Source organism: Capsicum annuum, chromosome 2 (genome assembly GCF_002878395.1).
Source record: "Capsicum annuum cultivar UCD-10X-F1 chromosome 2, UCD10Xv1.1, whole genome shotgun sequence".
NCBI classification, from domain to species: Eukaryota; Viridiplantae; Streptophyta; class Magnoliopsida; order Solanales; family Solanaceae; genus Capsicum; species Capsicum annuum.
In genome coordinates, this window is record NC_061112.1 from 108,346,517 (window position 1) to 108,369,769 (window position 23,253).

A 23,253-nucleotide genomic window follows, 5' to 3' on the forward strand; every position below is an offset into this window, starting at 1 on the left:
ACTTAGTTTAAAAAATTGTTGTACTGTGATTATACACATAAAATATAAATTGTTACTAATATTTTTTTGCTTAACACAGGTTTCAATATGCATTTTTTGCTTATGGTGCTTCAATCATTGAGTTACATGTTTAGCCCAAATAATATTGGACGAGCTAAAATAGGGACCTAATTAATAAATACGTTGGTCCAATATGTGAATTTGTTACCTCTCTCGCACTAGTATTATTGACATTGACACTCCTTATTCTTGAGACCAATTGATAAATTTATTATATATATATATATATATATATATATATATATATATATATATATATGAAGGCTTTTTAAGTGTGTCCACCAAGATTCTAGTCATATTAGTTGTTAAGTATGTTATGTGTCCAAGCTTCTAATCGCTTAAGCTTTATACTGTTAAGAAGAAATTTTAACTTTTTAACGTTTGTATTCAAGAAAAAGTATGGAAAGCAAGATATTTCACAAAACACCAGAAATGTCAAACAATGTACATGTAAAAAACAAATAAACACATGGTTCTCTCAGTACCAAAAGAACTTAAAAACACCCTTCCCCCTTCCCTAGAGCCTGGGGCAACATATGTTGTGCACACATCAATAATTTCATTCAACACAACTACTGGTAAAGCATGTCGTTCCCCCTCATGTGTTCTTCTTATCCTAGAACCAGGCTTCTAACATAAAAGAAGTTGGTTCACATCTTGCAGCATTTCCCTATTTAGATGTGCTGTACTTTTGGTGCACGCCAGTAAGCTTCCCAAATTCTGCCTTCTGATGGAAATAAACCATTAATTTCGAGCATTCCCTGTCGTAGAAAATAAGGCACACAATTACACATCTTTGTCTATTCGATAAAGAGATGTACATTTACAAATATCTTTAAAAACAAAATATACTTACAAAATCTGATTCTTGCCGTAGCTGCTATGTTTCTCGCAGGTTGCGTTCCACTCCTTGGACACACCGAGAGTGCACTAAGCAGTAAAGACAGCTACAGTAACAAACATTGATGGTGGGAATCTAAGCATTTCGTATTCAACCAGACATAGCACGACAAAGAAGAAAGACACGAGCTCCACCTTATTTAAGCAATGACTAAACGTTGTATAAGTAGTGATTCAGATTATTGCGTTACTTCTTCATGTGGCAAAGACATTTAACCAACTTTCTTATCAGACTGAGAGGCTTTAAGGAACCACCGTATAAACACATAAGTTGTAGGTACTGTCATGTTGAACTGTAAGGCATTAACCATCAACTTCTCCTGTGGATAAGAAAACGATTGAAATTATTTAGCGAGGAAGAACAAAATAGTGATACAAGTCCTGATAATGTAAGAGTTTGGTCTTTAAACTAACCATTTCAAGCACTTCTTTTCTGGCATAAGCCTTGTTAGAGATCAAAATTAGATTCTCCACTACAGGTACAGAAACTTCTTCATACTTGCGGCAAGAAGCAAAGTTGTTATTCCAACAAACTAAAGTTTTTTCCTAATCACTGACTGAACTGCCAGGAATCTATCGATGAGATTCATAGTCAAATACAAGGTCTCCTCCATCAGTTCAAACTTGTAGTGAACCTATAAATTGGATTAGACGTTAAATGACACCTAAAATTATCACATTCTTCTTCAGAAAACTCAGAAATGACATGCAATAACAAACACTGGATACCTCAATCAGTCAGTCAATGGGGATGCCTCTTATACTCTCATTAATATCAAATTGTTGTTCCATATAGTTTGGAGGGACGTAGCCAATGATCTGCAATTGAAAATGACATTAAAAGAACGGAGTAAAAAATACACCTCCATTTCTTTCTAGATTTCCAATTAAAATTGAAACAGTAATCATCCTTGATAGAATAGCATCACAATAGAAACAACCCAAGTATACCCTCCGTGTGTCTATATATCCTATGTTTTGCACCTATTATCTTACTGACTAAAAATTGCAGTCCATATTGAAATTAGACTAGCTTTTGTGAGTAATTTGGCAATCTATTAAGCTTAATGAGATCCTATCCAAAAGAATTAGATAATCAATTGAAAATATGGGACTTCTGCTAACTTTACACGCCATAATCCTAATGAGCATGTACAAAAACAACAACAAACCCAGTGTATTCCCACACAGTGGAGTAATGAGCATGTACAAGTTGTAAACAAAAAAGAAACTTCTAACAAACAAATAGGGAGAGTGGAGATAACATCTCTACCTCAGCTTTCTTGTAGTAATCATAGATGTTATCGATGTATTCCACTACAGTGAGTTCGTTCTTTTAATCAGAACAGTCTATGTCCACAACTGACCAATCTTCTGCATCTTCCATCTCAATTTCCTCACCCAGAATCAAAGATTTAACACATCAATGGCAATCCACAAGAATTATATTTATAATCAAGATATATAGATCATATAAGCTTACCATCCTATCAATTTCCTCCATCATTGCTTCAGTATGCTACACAAATATTGGCACGTCAGAATAACCAGTGGCCTTGTAATCTTCAGCATCGATAATAATGTAGTCTTCTATTTTATTTCTAATTGGTGCCACTAGGATTGGTCGCTTTGTTATCTGTGGATATACAATGTTAACAGCAGCTCAGTTATAAAATAAACCAGGAGGAGATAGACACTGTACCTCAACTGCTGGTTTCTGTTGTTTATTCGCGATTTATACAGTTAACTTCCTGAAATGCCAGTAACCCCACATACAAATTAAACATCACTCTATCTCAAATCCAACTTTAAAAATTCTACGGCCAAGCACCTACTTAGTATCATGCAATCAAGAATGAGCCAAACCTTGTGATCGGACGATGAATTGGAATAGGAGGGATCTTGTTAACAACATTGGCTATGTTTCTACAATGAAATGAAAATAAAGTTAAAACAGGTAGACAAATCAAGATTAAACTAAAAATCAAATGACCTTCTTTCGCCCTTCTAACTATATACCTAGCTCTACTAGTGAATAGGAAAGTTATAACTTTACACCAAAGTTACAAAGATAGCAGGTAGATATTAGCCAATCCAAATATAGATTAAGATAGCAAGTGATAATACCATGTCATTCAAAGGTCCACCACAAGTTGCAAGTGAATAAAACCACTCCTTCGAATCCACAACACAAGAGCCAAACACTAAACATTCGGGCAACACATCTTTTTCTTTAACGTATATATTTTTGGCACTTAAAATACATGAAAAATGAATACAATTAGAATATATGTGTTATCATAAGTACAAAAATGATAAAATAAAAAGCTTAAAGATAGTAAACCTACCATTTCGACGTATTCAATCCACACTCGATGAACGCCCAAAAATCAGTGTTCAAGCTTGATAAATTATCAAATGCTTCAATGTCACAGATGAAAGGATGCTTCTGATAAAAAATAGATTGCGAAGCATCCGAATCAAAATCAGCCACATATGGTACCTAATTTCATCAAATTTCTAAAAAATCTTTTCTCTAATAATGATAAATGTATGTCATCCAAAAAGCTCGTTATCGTTGTATAATAATTTGAATCCTCTCTCCAACGGGGGGTCTGACTTGAACCAATCATTAGGATCAATAAAGTACTCGACACAATTTGTCTTGCTAGACATGATTACCAAAATTTGCAGAGTTATAAAGATAAAAATAACTATCAAAGTAAAAATTAACAAAAAAACAAGAATCAAGCTGCAAAATAAAATTTATTGGACAAAAAAATTGACCCAATAGCTACACAAAACACCCAAAATCCAAATCTAAACAATCTACTGACTGGACAATAGTGAGATCAGTGAGTAGAGAAACCACCTAAAACGCATTTTCATCAAGGTGCTGTAGATAGAAAAAATAGAGCTTATAAATTAATCTATGCATTATAGAATGTGATTCACGAAAAAGAAAAGTGGTTTTCAGCTCAAAAAAATTGCTAGATAACAAATACTTCTAATGCATGCAACAAGATTAAGATAAAATGAGAGAAATTACCTAAAGTGTAGAGAGATGAATGGCAAAATAAAAAATACTAAAGTTAGAATGTAATTGCACCAAAGGGAAGATAGAAATCTGAAGCTCAAGCTTTGAGATGAACTTTTTTTATAGCTTTATGAAATTTCTCGTCACCTGAGCTTATTACAATGGGTAAAACATGAAAATAAAATTAAAGGAAAAAATAAAAATTAAAAATAATAAAAATCACAATAATAAATTTAAAGGAAAAAAAAGAGTGAAAAAAGTAGAATAATAAAAGTAAAGGAAAAAATAAAAAGTGAAAATAATAAAAAATAAAATTTGAGAGATAAATGAGTATGGAAAGATTAAAAATATATTTGAGGTGTGGAGGGGTAAAATGATACTTTAGTATATTAAAAAGTAAGAAAGGCTATTTTTCAAACACATTCTTATTTGGGGTCAAATATCTAAAGCCACTCATATTTGGGTCTATGACATGCAATTTTCTGAATTTTGACTCAAAATTCATTTTGATATTTTAAAAAGGAGATCTTTAAAAAATAGCAGCATTTTGCTTTAAAACTCACATTTCATAGCCACATTTTACATAATTACCATTTATAGTTGTTGTATTCGATTTTACAGATAGTATGTATTCATATAAAATATGAATACAGTCCCTATTTAGTCACGCCAAAAATGGAATTCAATATTTTTAAAAAGAAAAAAATCTCAATCACGCTAATCTTGTTGAACTGAATATTTTTTTGCCTAACACTATCATTATTTTTTTTATATTTATTTTACATTTTGAGTTTTTTCCGTTTTTTCTTCTTCTTTTTTCTATTTTTTCCGACTTTTATTTTTTTCGTTTCTTTCTTTTTATTTTTTTTTGTTTTTTTCTCTCTTTAATCTCTAACTTCTATTTCTCTTTCTTCTTTTCTTTTCTTCTTTGATTTTTTTTTTACTTATTTTCTTTATTATTTTTTGCATTTTTGAAAAATATGACTAGTCGAGCACAAGTCATGGATGATAACTTAAATACCACAATTATTTATCGTATTTGTAGTCACAGCGTCATTTATATTTTTGTATTTATTGATACAATTGTATTTGTATTTGTATTTGTATTTTAAAGTTCGCACTTGTATTTATATTTTATAGTTCGCATTTATATTTGTATTTAATAGTTCTCACTTGTATTTTTATTTGTTAGTTTGCGCCATCATTTATATTTTATATAATTCACACTTGTATTTTATAGAACTATTTTGTATTTGTATTTTATAATTGATTGCATATTATGTTGGTTATATTTATATTATGATTTTACTGTGTTTGTATATTTAAATTATATTTTGATTATACTTGTATTTGTATTTTATTTTCTTCATCATCTTTTTATTTTAAAGAAATTATTTTGTAGTTGTATTTGTAAGCTGATTGCATATTATATTTAGTCGTGACCATGTACAATTTATCATTCGTATTTGTATACAAACAAGTAAGTGCATTAATTGTATTTTCGTGATTCTAAAATATATAAATATGTAATGTATCATTTGATACAAATGTACCATTTTGTATTTGTATATCAAAATTATCATTCATATTTGTAAATAAACAAATATCACTTGATACAAATTTGAGTCGTATTTATTTGTATAAATAAATACAACTAGTATCAATAAATACAAACAAGTATTCGTAGAAAAAATACAATCATTCCTTTTCAATAATTAAAAAATACAAATGATAGTTCACACTTGTATTTATATGTTATAGTTCGCATTTGTATTTGTATTTTATAGTTTACACTTGTATTTATATGTTATAGTTCACATTTGAATTTGTATTTTATAGTTCGCACTTGTATTTGTATGTTATAGCTCGTATTTGTATTTGTATTTTATAGTTCGCACTTGTATTTGTGTTTGCTAGTTCGCACAAATAAAAAGGAGAGAAATTGAAAAGAAAAAGAATGAAGGAGAAAAATGAGAGAAAAAATACAAAAAAGAAGAAGAAAAAAGAGAGGAGAAAAATGAAAAGGAAAAAAAAATGAATAAAAAATAAAAAGAAAAAAGTGAAAAAAGAAAAAATAAAGAGAAAGCAACAAAAAAAAGGAAAAGAAAAACTAAAGAAAAAAACAAAAAAGGGAAAAAAAAGAAGAAAATAATAGAAAATAGAAAAAGAGAGAAAATACATAAAAAGACTATGAATTGTAATTCGAAATAATTAATAGGCAAGAGGGGACTATGAATTGTAATTAATTAAAAATTAGGCTTTAAGTGGTAATAAAAACCCAAAAGTAGTTAATCCTGGTAATTTTCCCTTTTAAAAATTTATTGACTATGTATTAATTTTTTAAAATAAAAAACTCAATTAATCACATTTTAAGAAAATATAAAAATAAACACGGTAATTAAAAATCTCAGCTCACTTTTGACCTTTATGCAACAACCTAACTACCTAAGTACATAGTAAGTAGTTTGCATATATGAGTTATAAGTATGTAAGTATTGAGTATTGAGTTATTTCTTAAGCACATGATAGAGCTCAACTAATCCATATTAGTCGCATGGTCAACAGCGGATAGTTTTAAGTGTTCAAAAACGAATAAGTGTTGAAATTCATTTTACAGATAATAATTGCTACTTGTTTGAATAAAAGACCGTTGAATATCTAATAGTAAGTAATAAGTGATGTATGTTTTGATTGAAAAATTGATGATAAGCTATATTTTTATTAATTTTTTTTTTTTTTTAAAATTAGAATAAAATTTTAAAGAAAAAGAGAAACGACGAATATGTTAAGTTTTGATACAAGCCAAATTGACATTAACTTCACAAGACCCATAATTCGAAGTCGACACAAAGAGATTCAAGCAATGATCATTTCAAGGATGCAAGGACATGTTTGGAGGACCCTTTTCAAGATCCCAAGAGTAGAATATCACGTTTGAAGGGTAGCTTGGAGTCGAGGAATGCATTGGAGAGGTCATTGGCTATCAAGAGGAGCTAAACGATGATTTGGAGCCACCTACGCCCTGACATGCACCAACAGGTGACCCATCTGTGCCAGTAGGTGTCTAAATTGATGATCTGGAGCCAACTGCACCCTGACATGCGCCAGTCAGTGCCCCATGTGCGTCGTTAGATGCCCAATTTGTTGAAATGAATCACTTTTGGACCCATAATTGCAATAAATAGCCTATGGCTATATATAGTAGTTTTCTTCTTCATTTTGCCTTAGTTTCTGCATATTATTATGAATACACTTGAGAGTGTGAGAGCTAGGATTATTGTCACGATCCGAAATAGGATCATGACTGGTGCTAAGGAGGTTAGGACTCCAAAGTAAACCTCGTCAGATTTCTACAGAAAATCTAGCAGAGTTTCCGTTGTTTTGGGGCCTATCAAGAAAATTTCCTATCTTAAATAAACAACACAACAATCCAACATCATAACCAACACATAATTAACACCACCATACTCTGCCAAAATCATCTACAATGCATCAATACAACCAATTAACAATACGGAATCCATCTCAAAAAATGAGAGGAAGTCAAATACTCCACAAGTCCAAAAAATAATGAAAAAATACTCAAGACTCTAAAGACATGACTATAGAGCAACTCTAAGAGTTCTCAAGGAAAGGAACATAACAAATAAATAAATTGTTACCCACGCGAACAAACGTGGGGCTCACCAAAAATATGTTAACTCGAACCTTCTAGCTAATGAAATCCTCACCAACGTCACCTGCGTTCTCTGAAAAAATAATAGCAAGGAGTGAAACACTAGCTCAGTGAGTAATAACACTTACCACAACCATTTTAATAGAGACAAGTCATAAAACATCATGACATAATAAACTCTTTCAGAAAACAATAATGATACACAATATCTTTTGTTTCATGAAAGCAAAATGAACTAATAGTTCAGTAATAAACTCAATAAGCATCGTATCATATCAAATATTACATATTTGGGAGGTTTTCAAGAATGAATCATGTAATCAATGTGACATTTTACTTCATGAATAGCCAATAACAGTGGATCCCTCATAAAGGAGTCAAATATCATATCAGTAGGTCCCTACTCGAGGGAGATCAATAACAGTATGTTAATTCTACCTTACCACTAGTGAGGGTTATAACAGTAATCAGTAAATACAAGGTGTACCGGGTCTAATGAATCTGTCGTTAGTTACGAAATTCAAATCAAGGTCTACTCTCATTTATGTTTTCTTTGTAAATACTAGCTACTCATATGAAAGCATTTTTAAAATTAGTATATTGTATTTAAAGTTCATATCAAATCATATCAAAGTACTTATTTCTCAAGTAAGTGAAAGAACATTCACAATAATAATGCCGTAGCTCAAATAACCATTTCAATATCATATCAAGTAAGGACTTGTCCCACGTGTAAATTTTTAAAGCATTCAGTAACTCTTGTTTCATCAAAATCATGTATAAAATATGCAAGTTAATAAACACAAATTATGATAAGGTTACTACTCACAGTACACTTGTCGGAATATCAAATTTGTCACCTCGAATAATTGGTATGACTTCTTTTGATCAAATCTATTATCACATCATATCAAGCTCTTGTTAATTTCTTGGTCTAGGCTAAAACATAACTACTTCAAATTATCCAACTCTAAAATTTCAGGATAACTTTCAATTCCTTGAATTACATACCCAAAATCACTACTTACTGTGTTTATTTCTTGTCTTTGATCATTAAATTTAGTACCCAAAAAATAAATTATCTAGACTAAAAATCACAATAAAGATGTAGAAATGGATTTACGTTAAGCCCAAAAGAAATTTTCGATCAAATCCTTGTTGCTTTCTTGTTTTAAAAATATTGCAGGTTGAGAACTTATTTTTTTCCTTGGCTTTGCACGATTTGCTGGCAGCTTCTATTCTGCCTCACGAATAGGCATACGCCCTTTTTAAACCCTCATTTTATTGTTAATTTTGGCAAATATACCCTGAGCCACCTTGACTCTTTTTTTTCCTTTTCTTTTTTTAAATGGGCTTTAGCCCATTCTCTTATCTCTTTATATTATATTTTTTTTATTTTTTCTATATTCATTAATTAATGGTCTAGAGTACTACATTCTTCCCATATTAAGAAATTTAGTCCCCGAATTTTAAAAGAAGTGTATACTTGTAAGATGAAGCAAGTGAGAAAACTTGACTGGCATGTCATTTTCTGACTCCCATGTAGCCTATTCAATAATATGGTTTTTCCATAAGACTTTCATGGATACTAACTCCTTTGATCGTAAGTTCCTTACTAGATGATCAATAATAGCCACTGGTTCCTCCTCATAGGTTAAGTTCTCATCCAACTGCCAGGTCAGTGCTTTGAGCACGCGAGAAGAATCTGACATACACGCTCTTAGCATAGAGATGTGAATTACTGGATGGATGAAAGATATCTCAGAATAAAGAGTCAAACGATATGCCACACCTCCTACTCGATCATGTAACTCATAAGGTCCTATACATCTCGGGCTCAATTTACCTCTTTTTCCTAATCACATCACTCATAGGATAGACTCGTAGAAAAACCTTGTCCCTAACTGTGAACACAATCTCTCCTTCTGTTATCTGCATAAGAATTTTGTTTGCTTTGAGCTCTGAGCAATCTCTGTCTAATCAATTGGACATTGTCCATAGCTTTCTGTACTAAGTCTGGTCCTAAAACCTTAGCCTCTCCAACTTCAAACCAACCAATAGGAGAACGACATTGCCTACCATACAAGGCTTCATATGGAGCCATCTAGATCTTTAACTGAAAACTATTATTGGAAGCGAACGCTACTAAGGGTTAGTACGTATCCCATCTACTCGGGTACCTAATGCTTCTTGGAAAGATCTCTAAAAGTGTAAAGTAAACTGTGGTCCTTTATCACAAATGATGGACAATGCAACTCCATGAAGTCGAACAATTTCATCCATAAATAACTGAGCATATTTCAATCCACTATATATAGTCTTTACAGGCAAGATGTGTGCTAATTTAGTAAGTCGGTATATACTTACCCATAGAGAAACCTTTAATGATTTGGAGTAGCCTGATTACAAAATTCATCGTAACCCTTTCCCATTTCCAATTTTGAATCCTGATCTTTTGTAGTAATCTTGTTGGTCATGCTTCGCTTTAACCTGTTGATAAGTATAACAACTAGCAATATCTTTCTTTATACCTTCCAAATAGTAGAATTGCTTCAAGTCATGGCACATCTTAGTAGAGCCAAGGTGACTGGTATAATTTAGAGTTATGAGCTTCCTCAAGAATGGTTCGTCTTAACCCATCTGCAGTTGGTACACATAATCGGTTACCCAATAGGAGAATACCATCACAATCCACACTCATCATCTTATTTTGATCAGCTAGGACTTCATCTCGATATTTGCCCAACTACACATCTTCATTTTGAATGGCCTTTATGCGCTCTACCAAAGAAGATTTAGCTTGAACACAACCCAACCAAGCCCTTCACTTTCCAACACCAAAATTGACATCTTTGCTTTTAATTTTACGCATATCTTTCACCAATTGTCTTTTTCCAGGAGCTATATGCGTCAAACTGCCCATATATTTCCTGCTCAAAGCATCAGCCACAGCATTAGATTTTTTAGAATGATACAAGATAGCACAATCATAATCTTTGAGTAGTTCCATCCACCGACGCTACCGAAGATTTTGATGTGTTTGGAAGAGATTTGAAGAAAACCTCATTAATAAGGTCTTAAGTTTGAAGAAAAAGCAAAGTAGATTTTTAGATCTTATTGATTTCATTTGGATTTGAGGGTTGAAAAATGTTTCCCATATTGAAGGAACCCTAAATCTAAAGTTTCGTGAAATTTTGAGTAAAAACAAATTAGTTGGAAAATGTTGAATTCTTGGTGTTTTTGAAGAAATTCATATCTCCAAGAGGAAGATTTATCAAAAAAAGTATTGTTTGATCCAATAAAAGAAATAAAAAAGAAGAAAAGTTATTAGTACAAAGGAATATTCTAAAGAAAAGGAATTATTCTTGAAAAAAGGAGGGCAAAAGGGCCTACAAAAGGATAAAACTCGAATGCTTCAGGTGCACTGCCTAAGGTCACCTGCGACCACACCCGCTTGGCAGGTCACCATTCCAACTTCTATTTTTGACTTGTGCCCTCAATCTGCGAAGGCATATGACCCACCTGAGTCCACATCTCAGAAAATGCATTCAACCACTCTAAATTTAATTTTTCTCAGGTTCCAACATCCTAATTTCATTTCTTGATTCTTGATCTCATTTCTTGATTTCTAAAACTAATTAACAACTAGTATTTGATCTACTTAGCTGGTTGATTAGACTTTGAGTCTGTTTTCTTTCTTCATCTATTTTTTTGTGCTTTGCTCTTTTTGTTTCATTATAATTTCTTGTTTCAAGTACATTATTTTGTTTGAGTCATTTATTTTTCTTAAAATAAGAATTCATTTCGACCACGAGTAGCAATTGACACCACGTCTTTCATTAGAGTAGAAATAATTTTTCAATGCTAGCGACTCCTATTGTGAGATAAACAAAAGTGTGTACATCAAGTGGTTGTGAGGTTGATTTCTTAACGCTAACTTATTTATCATTTTTGTTTAGTGTTTCTTCTTATTAGTTACCATGGTCGAGGAAGGTCGAAATCCCATGAAGAGTGAGACATCAAAGTCTATATGGGGGATCATTAAGGATATAAATCAAATATTAAGAAGTATGGAGGGACATCTAACCTCCATAGAAGGTAGCCTGTCAAGTATGGAGGGTAGCCTTAGGAAACAAAAGAAAGAGTTGGCTTAAGAAGGGGATTTGTATGTGAATGTTGTGCCAAGAATTGAATTAAAAGAGGTAGATAAGGAAAACTTAGTTGTGGACTTGTCCACCCCAAGCCCCTTTCACACTCTAATAATGGTACTAGCATTTTGCCTAGTACCAATACTTCTCTCTTGCAGGATCAAGAGCAAATGGTCCTAATGGATCCTCATAAACATAGGATTGAAGGCCTATATGAGTTCTTAACTAAGGACTCCGACGTATATGAAGGAGGTTTCTAGATTAACTCCCAAGGGTTGATGAATACTTAATTATAAGGGAAAAACATCTACGCCCATGGATCGAAAGAAGAAGTTCCTTACCAAGGAAACTCTTATAGGTAATCAAGAGGATCGAGAAAGGTCCAAGTTGGTGCATGGAACAAGTTCAAGACCTTGATTCCAAGGTATGTACCTGCTTCTCTCCTATTTTTAGTGATCTTTAGAGCCATGATAGTATTTTTATTATATTGATTAGACCCTTAAAATTGATTGATATCATACCATATAATGAGATATTAGTGTCTCTAAGATTTCTTCATGGTATATGCCATACTTATTGCTTTGAGAAGAGTCCTTGGTACATACTTGATGCCTAACTCTTATTTCCTAATCATTATCACCTTCCTAGAATTGGACAAGTTGAAGTGATACGAATGACTCTTAGGAGTATGCTAAATATCATGAATAGAGACAACCCAACTTCTTGGATATACCATTCATTTTAGAGTGAATTGATTTCTCATAGACCCTCTATTTTCTCTAATATCATGACTCCACTAGTGAATGCACTTCTTTTGAAAAGTTGCTTAAAGAAAAAAGATGTAATGTGCTTATCTCATCTTCTTGTGTACTTATGTTTGAGAGTAATTTATACGATAATGGTATCCTTAACTTTTTTTAATTTCTTTGCCCATAACGATTACCATGCTTGTGTTGAAAATTCATTTTTTATAATCATGAGATGTCTTGAAAGGAATGGTAATTTTCACCCTAATAACTTGCCTTCATCCTTGGTTGTTACAACTTCTAGCGTCGTGATTGCTAGCTTTCTTGAGTATCTTGATACTCTTGCAAGTGAAAACATCTGGGATAAGACTCATATTCTTTATACCTTTTTTTACTAAATTTTTGTATTTGTTGACGTTCATGTTGATATTAAATTTGTTCAAGATAGAGGTGGGAATCCTTGGGTATGGTCTTATGGTGTAATAAATCAACACTTATGTCTTAAGACTTTGTTAGTTTCCTTGTTTCTTAGTGCTTCTTATAGCCAACACCTTTGTGCATTTTATAGTGAGTTTGTTTCATTGATAACAAAGAATTATTTGTTGTATATCAAATGTCTACCTCCTTGGCGCGAAAACATGATTGCTAATACTTGTTCTAACCTCATGGTTTGAGGATATACTAATTTTCTGTCCACCTCATGTGCTTTCAGATTTGGATTCGAGGTCGAATCCTTTTCAGGAAGGAGAGAATGATACAAGCCAAATCAACATTAATTTCACAAAACCCATAATTCAAGATCAATATAGAGAGATCCAAGTCATGATCATTTCAAGGATGAAAGTACATGCTTGAAGGACTTTTTTCAAGGCCCACAAAGTATAATACCACATATGGAGGGTAGCTTGGAGTTGAGGAATGCATTGGATAGGTTATTGGGAAATCAAGAGGAGATAATAGATGATCTGGAGCTACTTTTGCCCTGACATATGCCATCGGGTTCCCAATTTGATGATCTAGAGCTGCCTGCGCCCTGACATATGCCAACAAGTGCCTCATCTCCGTGGGTAGATGTTCATTTGCTGAAATGGATCATTTTTGGGTCTATAATTGTAATAAACAACCCATGACTATAAATAATCATTCTCTTCTTCATTTTTCCTTAGTTTTTGCATATTATTATGAATACACTTGAGAGTGTGAGAACTAGGATTAACTTGTTTTAAACAATCTTAGAAAATGTGGTTTACGTGGGAGATTGATAACTTCAAGGTTTACGCAAGAGGTAGATATTTGAACGTATTTGAAAGAGAGGTCTTAAGAGTTTGATACATTCTCTGATTTTCCTTTCTTATATCTTCTTGTGTCTAATTATCTATTTATCTAACCCTTAATTCCTGTAATTTGGATTTTATTATTTCTTCAATTTTCGTATATATTTTATCTTTTTGTATTTTGGGGGTCATCAAGTTTTGACTAGGAGATATATATGTATTTGGATAATTATGTTGTCATAAAAAAAATACAAAAACTACTTTATTGAGTAATTTCATAACTTGAATAACTGTCCAATAAATTAACTTTGAAGTGAACAAGAATTTCATAGATAAATTTGAACTTCTCCTGAAATGCTATCAGTACTTAGAAATTTAGTGTGTGTCGACAAAAATTACAACTAAAAAATACAAAAATGAAGAAAATAGAAGTTATTTTCTTTCTGGCTGAGGCGCAGATATCTCCCTCTCTTTAAGGAGATTTAAGACCACTACAACAAATATTTTCATCGGTCCAACAGTAATTTTCTTTACTCGTCTCCTCTAGGATACAACAACTGTCTCATAAAGTACAACACAACAAACTCTGGACAATAGTTGAGTTCAAAGCTCCACAAAAAAAACCTTCCTTCAACTAATAGACTCTCTTTTTAACTAACTATTATGCACTCTATATTTTCTTATTCATAGAAAAAATAAGACTAACTCTATTTATAGAAGAGAAAGTCTTCCATGAATGAATAATAATGAATGGGGAGTAGAAAAAATAGAAGAACAATTGCCTAGAAGTTAAAAAAGTAACAAAAGAATTTATGACCATATTCTACCACCCTAATGTAACACCCCACACCTTTGGGCTAGAATTGAAAATGTCGTTCCTATGTGTATACTCCCAAACTAAATAATTCCATGTTAATATATGTGTGGTGAGAAATCCTATAGTGTGGGTATACCTTTGAATATGAATTGAGGTCACAAAAATCCCCTAACTCTAAGACGAGTTGAAAACATTTCTATCGATTAAGTTTTAATGTACGTTTCAACTTGGGTCAACTTTCATCAACTATTACTCCTATAATATGAAGAATTAAAGGGCCTACTATATATCAAATTAAAGCCCTTCGAGTCTTCTTTCCAACGCCACCGGTCGTTTATCAATCCAAGATCAGAGTTAAAAGTTAAGAGTGTTTGAATGAGACACTGTCCAGACTATATGATGGGGCATGCAACACCCACTTAAGGCTATTCCATGTTGTGTGTCGCCCAGCTTAGCTTGTGCCATAGGCTGTGCATCGCCCACCTCGGGAAAACTGCATAAAAGCTCTATTTTAGTGTTATTTAATGTTAATACGATCCTTTAGCATCCCATAATAGTCCCTAAACACCTATAGATGAATGACAACCCTAATATACGTTATTTTCTCCTAAAAAATCCCTAATTCATCTTCTAAGAAACAAGAGGAGAAAAACAACTTAGGGTTGGGCATTCAAGCTTAAAGGTTCAATCTTTTCACGAATTCTTCATCAACTAAGGTACGTGGGGTTTCCTTAAACTACATGGGTAGGTTGAAATTGTTAAGGTTTAAAGTTACGAAATTATATGTTTACGAAGGGTTTTCAAATTACATTAACAAATATTCATTGTGAACCCTTTGATGATAATGTTTTGGTCTTGAGGCCTTCGCCAAAATTTGTTTTTTCACTCGTATATAAGTATGTATGCATTTTGAGTTTGAAAGATATTTATACTCCCTCTCTTATTATGACATCTCTTGATTTCACTTGTTATGAATTGATGAATTTCATATTTTGAAGCATGGTATAAACGTTTTTGACCTATTATTTAATAACTTAGGTTTGGTTGTGAAATCGAAGAGAGGGTGTTTTCTTGTTATAAATGAAAAGTGATGATTTAAAGAGTTGTATATTTTTCTACAATGTAATGGACCACCACATGTTTAAGAATTAAAAGAGAAAATCTTTGCATAAGTTTCATATATTTCATTATACAAATTCTCCTGTACTGTTTGATTGATTTGGTGGTCTAAACATTATGTTTTGAATGAAAGAACAGTAACACGATAATGCATGGCTGAGAATGTATGACTTGCAAGTCTTGATATGAAGATACCAAATAGATGTATGCCATAGAAGATTCCGAACAGACTAAAAATATAGATTTAACTCAGATTTTGAATTCAGAAAGATGCATGTTTATAAAAGATTAAAAATGGGCTTAAAGAGAGTTAGATGGTTACCCAAAGAAAGTGCAATTTGAAAGGCTCAATGCTAGAAATCGTGATTTGCCGACACGGGGTTATAATACCATGCTGTGTGGACTTGTGTACCTTGATTATGTCCTCCCAAATTGAGACTATGGTTAGGAGCCATGCTTTGTGGTCTTGTGCACTACAATGAAAAGTTGATTTGATTGGGGATCATGGCACCATGCTGTGTAGTCTTGTGTGTCTCCCCTTATTGGTACTCCAATCATTACGGCAAACTTGGATTGAAGGCTTGGCCATTAAGTCAAGAGAGGATTCCATATAGTCCATGGAATTACAGATTATAGGGTGTTCCATCTAGCTCAAAAGTAACATAAAGAGTGGTTCATGATTTCAAAGAAATGTTTCAAAGTCTTTTAAGTATGCCCTTGAGTTTTCCTATATCGTATGTAAAGTATTTTATGAATTGCTCTCATTTATGTTGTATAAAAGTACATTATTTTTTATTTCTCTACGTACCAGTATATTTGTATTGACCCCCTATATTTTAGAATCTGAGGCTCATTCCTGGGGTCTCGCTAAGCAGTATATCATTGTTAGACGATTGGAGTTGGTGAGCCTCCCTTATTCGGAAGGCCTTGTCTCATGTGATGATTTCATTATTTTTAGTTCATGGCCTCACCAGGGGCCTTATCCTGATTTCAGACAGAAGTTGTTATCATGTTGTTAGAGATTTCATAGACTGGTGTCATGTATTTTGAATGTTATGAGCCTCATTTCATATTGTATATTTGAATTAAGAAGTTGACCATGTTTCCTTTTTTGTTAACCTTCCGCATTTCTTTATATTGTATAAACATTGTGAATGAATGCCAGTTAGAGAAAGGCTCTCGAGCCTTCATGGTTTAGGATACCCGTCATGGCCAGGGCCTTGGTTCGGGTCATGACACCTAACTAATGAGATTAACGGCTCATAAAATCACAAATAAAATTTGAATTGGTAGCAAATAAATGCAATCATGCAACGTGGGAGATTTTCATATAATGCCAATTAAGACAAATGAATATGCAGCAACACCACCTAATGAAAACGTTACAGAAATCAAAGTAACTCTTGGCACTAACTCCATTTGGAGTAATTAAACACATAGTAACTCCAAAGTGAAAGCATTTTTAATAAATAGTTAGAATGCAAAGTCAAAGTCTAAAGCTTCTTTAAGCTTATACAAAAAGAGAAGTCCAAATACGTTGTTATCAAAAATATTTACAAGGTACAGTGAGAAAATGTAACTTCCTAATTCTTTTGTAACTGTGTGTATTCAATTCTCTTTGAAGGGATGAATTCAATGATGAGATAATTCTTGATGAGTTTAATTCATTTTCTGAATGGATGAATTCATTTGGTGAGATAATTCTTGATGAGTTAATTCATTCAATTCACCGTTAACTCACTCTTATAACATCCTTTGTTCCTCACCTATATAAACCACTCTATTTGAGAACAAAAGGCACACCAATAAAGTAAAAGAAAAAATATGTTCCTCCTAAGTTCTCTACTTTTGGGTAATAGTTTTGAGCAACCTCCAAATTTTCACCCACAAGTGCACGTGTTTGGAAGTAGCTGTGGAACCTTGGGGAGAAACCGGCTAGAAGGATTTGCACTAGAGTCAGGACGAAATAGCTTTCAAGGCACTGACTTGCCACGACACAACATTTGGGACTATTTTATTATAATTATTAATTTCAGTTCCATATCAATATTGTAGTACTTTTTCCAATAATTTGAAAGCGATTTAGTTACATACAATATTGATAAATTACTATTTCTTTGAACAAAACCTTTCCTGATTTTTCAAAACTTGAGCCATTGGACAGAAATAATTTTAAACGTTCGTTATAAAAACTTTTGATTTTCTTAGAACAATTAGAAGTTGATTATATTTTATTTAATGATGGTTCAAACATTATTACCAGTTCTAACACTGTTATGATTGTTGATGAATTTGCTAAAAAGAAGGTTTAAAAGAATAGAAAAAATGCTAGAGGACATTTATTGAGTCATATGACTAATTCTTTATTTGAATTATTTGTTACTTATAAATCTGCTAAAGAAATATGGTATAGTTTGCAAAACTCAAAACAGGGAGGACAAAATGATATCCAAGTTCATCTTGCTGGGGGTGGTGAAGTGATTGTTGTAGTAGTCATCGAGACGAACCTGGTGGCTAACAAGACTGACGGGGTATTGGACACAGAAGCTTCAAGGCATTTCTGTGCCAATAAAGAGTTGCTCCATGACTTTGTTGAGTCCATTGATGACGAGTGCGTCTACATGGGTGACTCCACTATTGATGAAGTTATGTCTAAAGAAAAAATTTCTCTTAAATTAACTTCTGGTATAGCATTAGTATTGAATAATGTTCTATATGCTCCCTCTCTCCGTAGAAACTTAGTTTCTGAAGCACTTCTAAATAAAGTAGGCCTTAAACTTATTTTTAAAGCTGATAAAATGATGAATTTTATTCTTTTAAGCTCGAATCTTCCTGAATATATGTGGGAGGGAAGTTGCCTTATTTGCATATTATATTCTTAATAAAGACCTTGATAAAAGTTAGACAAGACCTCATATGAGTTATGAAAAGGGTTTGTCCTAACTTGAAATTTCTGAAAATGTGAGGGTGTTTGGCTAAGGTTAATCTACCTGATTTTAGACTGATAAATATAGGCTCTAAGACTTTTGAAACTGACTTTATTGGTTATGCTCAAAACAGTACTTCATATAGATTTATGTTATTAAATGATTATTCTATTTCTGAATCTAGAGTTGCAGAATTTTTTGAGCATGTTTTTCCTTTAAAAATGATGTGCCTAGTGATGTGTAAAATAATACTTCTATATGATTCAACCTGAGGGTTATGTGGTTCTAGGACAAGAGGATAAAGTATTCAAATTGAGAAAGTCCTTCTATGGACTTAAGCAGGCACCTAAGCAGTGGTATGAAAAAATTAATTTCACATTAATGGATAATGACTTTGTTGTTAATTCATCTGATACCCGTATTTATTCTAAAATGATAGGATCGGATTGTGTGATTATATGTTTATATGTGGATGATATGTAAATCTTTGGCCGTAACTGGATGTTGTAAATGAGAATAAGAAAATGAAAGACCTTGGAGAAGCTGATGTGATTTTAGGGATAAAAATCAAAAGAACTGTTAATGGAAACTCTCTTTGTGCCAGTCTCATTATATTGAAAAGATGTTGAAAAGATTTGATTGTTTTGATGTAGTTTCAGTGAGAGATCCTTATGATCCTAGCCTACACTTGAAAAAGAATAGAGATTCTAGTGTTCCTCAAACTAAACATGCTAAAATAATTGGGAGTGTAATGCTTCTCATGAACTATACTCGGCCAGATATAGCTTATGCTGTTAGTAGATTGAGTAGATATACTCATAATCCTAATAGTGAATATTGGAATGCTCTTCATTGCTTGTTAAGGTATCTAAGAGGTACTGTGGATTGGTTTTTGTGTTTTAATAAATTTTTTGTCGTTTTAGAAGGTTTTTGTGATGCAAACTGGGTGACTGACAATGATCAAGTTAGCTCTACCAGTGGCTATGTATTTACTTAAGGTGCAGGTGATATTTCATAGAAGTCTTCAAAGCAGACTTGTATAACACGTTCTACCATGGAATTTGAATTCATTGATCTTGAGTTGGCAGGGCAAGAAGCTAAGTGACTGAGAAATCTTTTGGCAAATGTGCCTTTATGGGGAAGACAAGTGTCACCAGTCTCTTTACATTGTGACTTACAGGCAGTAATTGGAATTACTAAAAACAGTGTATACAATGGTAAAAAGAGACATATTCGCATCGGACACGGTGCAGTTAAACAATTGTTGAAACATGGTGTTAATTCCTTGGAATATGTAAGGTCCGAAAGAAATTTGTCAGATCCTATGACCAAGGGTTTAATAAGGAAAATGGTCCTTGAATCGTCAAGGGGGATGGGGCTAAAGTCCATGGATTTAGGTAATGGTGGATACCCATTTACGGTAAAACAAAGTCATATAGGCCTTCAATAAACACTACATATCATATCGTTATGGTGTGAGGTAGTGTATTATAAGGTTGAGCTTATTTTTGCTCTTAATGATCCATAACCTTTAGGTGGTCTATGATATAGATTTGATGGATCACCTCGTGAGTGTAAAAGGTTGGTCACCATTTTATGAAAGACTTAGGTTATCTTTCTAGAGCACTTATGAGACCCAAGGTTTGTGTGCATGACCATAAAAGTACTTTGCAATATCGCAGAGGTTGCTTAAAATCAAGGATATGGTATGTGTTATGGGTGTCTCAACTTATTTCCATCTAGTTCAAGATTACTTCACTTTTTAGATATTTACGTGTTAATTCAAATCGAAAGATATTGACACTTAAGTACATGTTCCTTTTATTTGCCCAAAAGTGTTTCTATTCTTTTGTCTTTGCATTTGTGGGGATTGAAAGAATTTTTAATAAATGGTTAGAATGCAAAGTCAAAGTCTAAAGCTTCTTTAAGCTTATCCAAAAAGAGAAGTCCAAATACATTGTTATCAAAAACATTTACAAGGTACATTGTGAGAAAATGTAACTGCTTAATTCTTTTGTAACTGTGTGTTTTCAATTCTCCTTGAACGGATGAATTCATTTGATGAGATAATTCTTGATAAGCTAATTCATTCCTTGAATGGATGAATTTAAATGGTGAGATAATTCTTGATGAGTTAATTCATTCAATTCACCATTAACTAAATCTTGTAAAATCCTTTGTTCCTCACCTATATAAACCACTCTATTTGAGAACAAAAGGCATACCAACAAAGTAAATGAAAAAATATCTTCCTCCTAAGTTCTCTACTTTTGGGTAATAGTTTTGAGCAACCTCCAAACTTCCACCCACGAATACATGTGTTTGGAAGTAGCTATGGAACCTTGGGGAGCGACCGGCTAGAAGGATTTGCAGCGGAGTCGGGCCGAAATCGCTTTCAAGGCAGTGGATTGCCACGACACAACATTTGTGACTATTTTGTTACAATTATTAATTTCAGTTCCATATCAATATTATAGTACTTTTTCCAACACAAAGTAAATGAAGAATGCTAGCAGCAACTGAAGGAGTAAATTGCTGGTTGCATAACCTCCTAAAGATATGAAAATGCATAATAGTATTATATAAAAAAATTGTTAAATTACTTAAATCCATCTCAGAGTATGACAACATGCTCAAGTTTGAAGAAGACTTCTGGAAAACCAAATCCAGAATAAATTGGCTCCAGCAAGGGGACTCTAACACCAGATTCTTTCATGCATCCACTCTAAATAGAAGAAGAAGAAGAAGAAGAAGAAGAAGAATAAGAAGAAACAAAATACTTAACCTCAAGGATGAGGCTGGAAACTGGATGGAGAACCAAACTGACAAAGCCAACCATATTATTGAGTTTTTCTCCACCCTTTACACTACCAACCATCTTGCTTCCCCAAACCTAACCCATCCCTCCAACCAAACCAACAACCTTTCCTCCAATACTATCACCACTTCTAACCAAGCCCTGCTAACTACTTCCTTAAGGGATCCTGAAATTACCAAGGCCATCAAATCCTTCAGCCATCTAAAGGATCCTGGGCCAGACAGCATACAGCCTATCTTTTTCCAAAAATATTGGGGTATAGTACCACACAAGGTTATGGACTTCTGTCATGCCACTTTTAGCTCAATTACTATGAACCCTTCAGTAATAAAAACCTCATGTGCTTAATTCCTAAATGCCCCAGTGTTGTACATATCAAGAATTATAGGCCCATTGGCCTATGCAATACCTTGTACAAAATAATTACCAAAATCATTGTCTTCGGATAAAACCCCTTCTCCCAGGATCATTGTCCTAAGCCAGGCTAGTTTCCTTCAGAACAGGAAGGCCTCTGATCATGCCATAATTGTCCAAGAATTCACAACCCACTTCAAGAAGATGATAGGGAAACAGGGCAATATGATTTTAAAAATTGACCAGGAAAAAGCCTTTGACAGACTGGAATGGTCCTTTATCAAAGATACCCTCCAGTACTTTGCCTTTCCCCAGTCTCTCATCAATCTCATCATGTCCTGTGTCTCCACTACAACCATATCCATTATCATAAATTGATCCAAATCCCAAGAATTCAAACCCACAAGAAGCATTAGGCAATGGGATCATCTCTCCCCTTATTTCTTCATCCTTTGCATGGAAAGGCTCTCTAGAGCTATTGACTCTCAAGTTTCCAGTAAGAAGTGGCAACCTGTCGCGACCCGAGCCGAGGCCCTAGCCGTGACGGGCATTCTGAACTGTGAAATCCCGGGTGCCCTTCTCTATCCGACTATCAAACACACTTCCATATAGTATGAAGGAAAATGCGGAAATATAAAACAATACGAAATCATGGTCAATATCATAATTCAATTGAATAATCAAGAATGGAAACCATAAACCTCTAACAATGTCTAACATCAGTTTGCGAAATCTCTAACAACTAAAAATGACATTTTTCTGAAATCTGGGACAAAATACTCAGTCGGACCATGAATCGAAATAAAATAACAAAAACAAGTTTCATAACCAGGCCTTTCGAAGTAAGGGAGACTCACCAGCTGCAAACTTCTGACAAGTCAATCTACTGCTTAACGAGACCCTAGGACTGTGTTTTAGAATCCTGAAATATAGGGAGTCAATACAGATGTAAAGGTACGCAAAGTAATCCAAAATAATATATTTTTATATAACATAAGTGAGAGTAATTTATAAACAGTTTTTTATAAATGATAAATGAAAAACACAAGGGCATATTTAAAAGACTCTGAACAATAATTTGAAATCCATGACTCACAATTTATCTTACTTCCGAGCTAGGTGGAATACCCTAAAACTCTGAAATTCCACGAGCTATAGGGAATTTTCCCTTAACTCAGCAGCCAAGCACCCAACTCGAGTTTGATGCAAGGGTTGAAATCTCTATCTCTAATACGCCACAAGGCTCTTGGCCAGCATATGGTCCCTCTTAGGGACATAGTGAACCCGTATCGACAAAACACAATTTTGGGCTAGGAGTTATTTGAACTCAAGCTTTCCTTAGGCAACCACCTAACCCTCTTTAAGCCCATTTTTAGC

The 23,253-nt window shown here is 33.3% G+C and overlaps 1 pseudogene; it reads right to left on the minus strand.

Moving 5' to 3' along the window:
• Positions 1 to 690: 690 nt before the first annotated feature.
• On the minus strand, positions 691 to 22,305 carry LOC107857970 (annotated as a pseudogene).
• Positions 22,306 to 23,253: the final 948 nt, after the last annotated feature.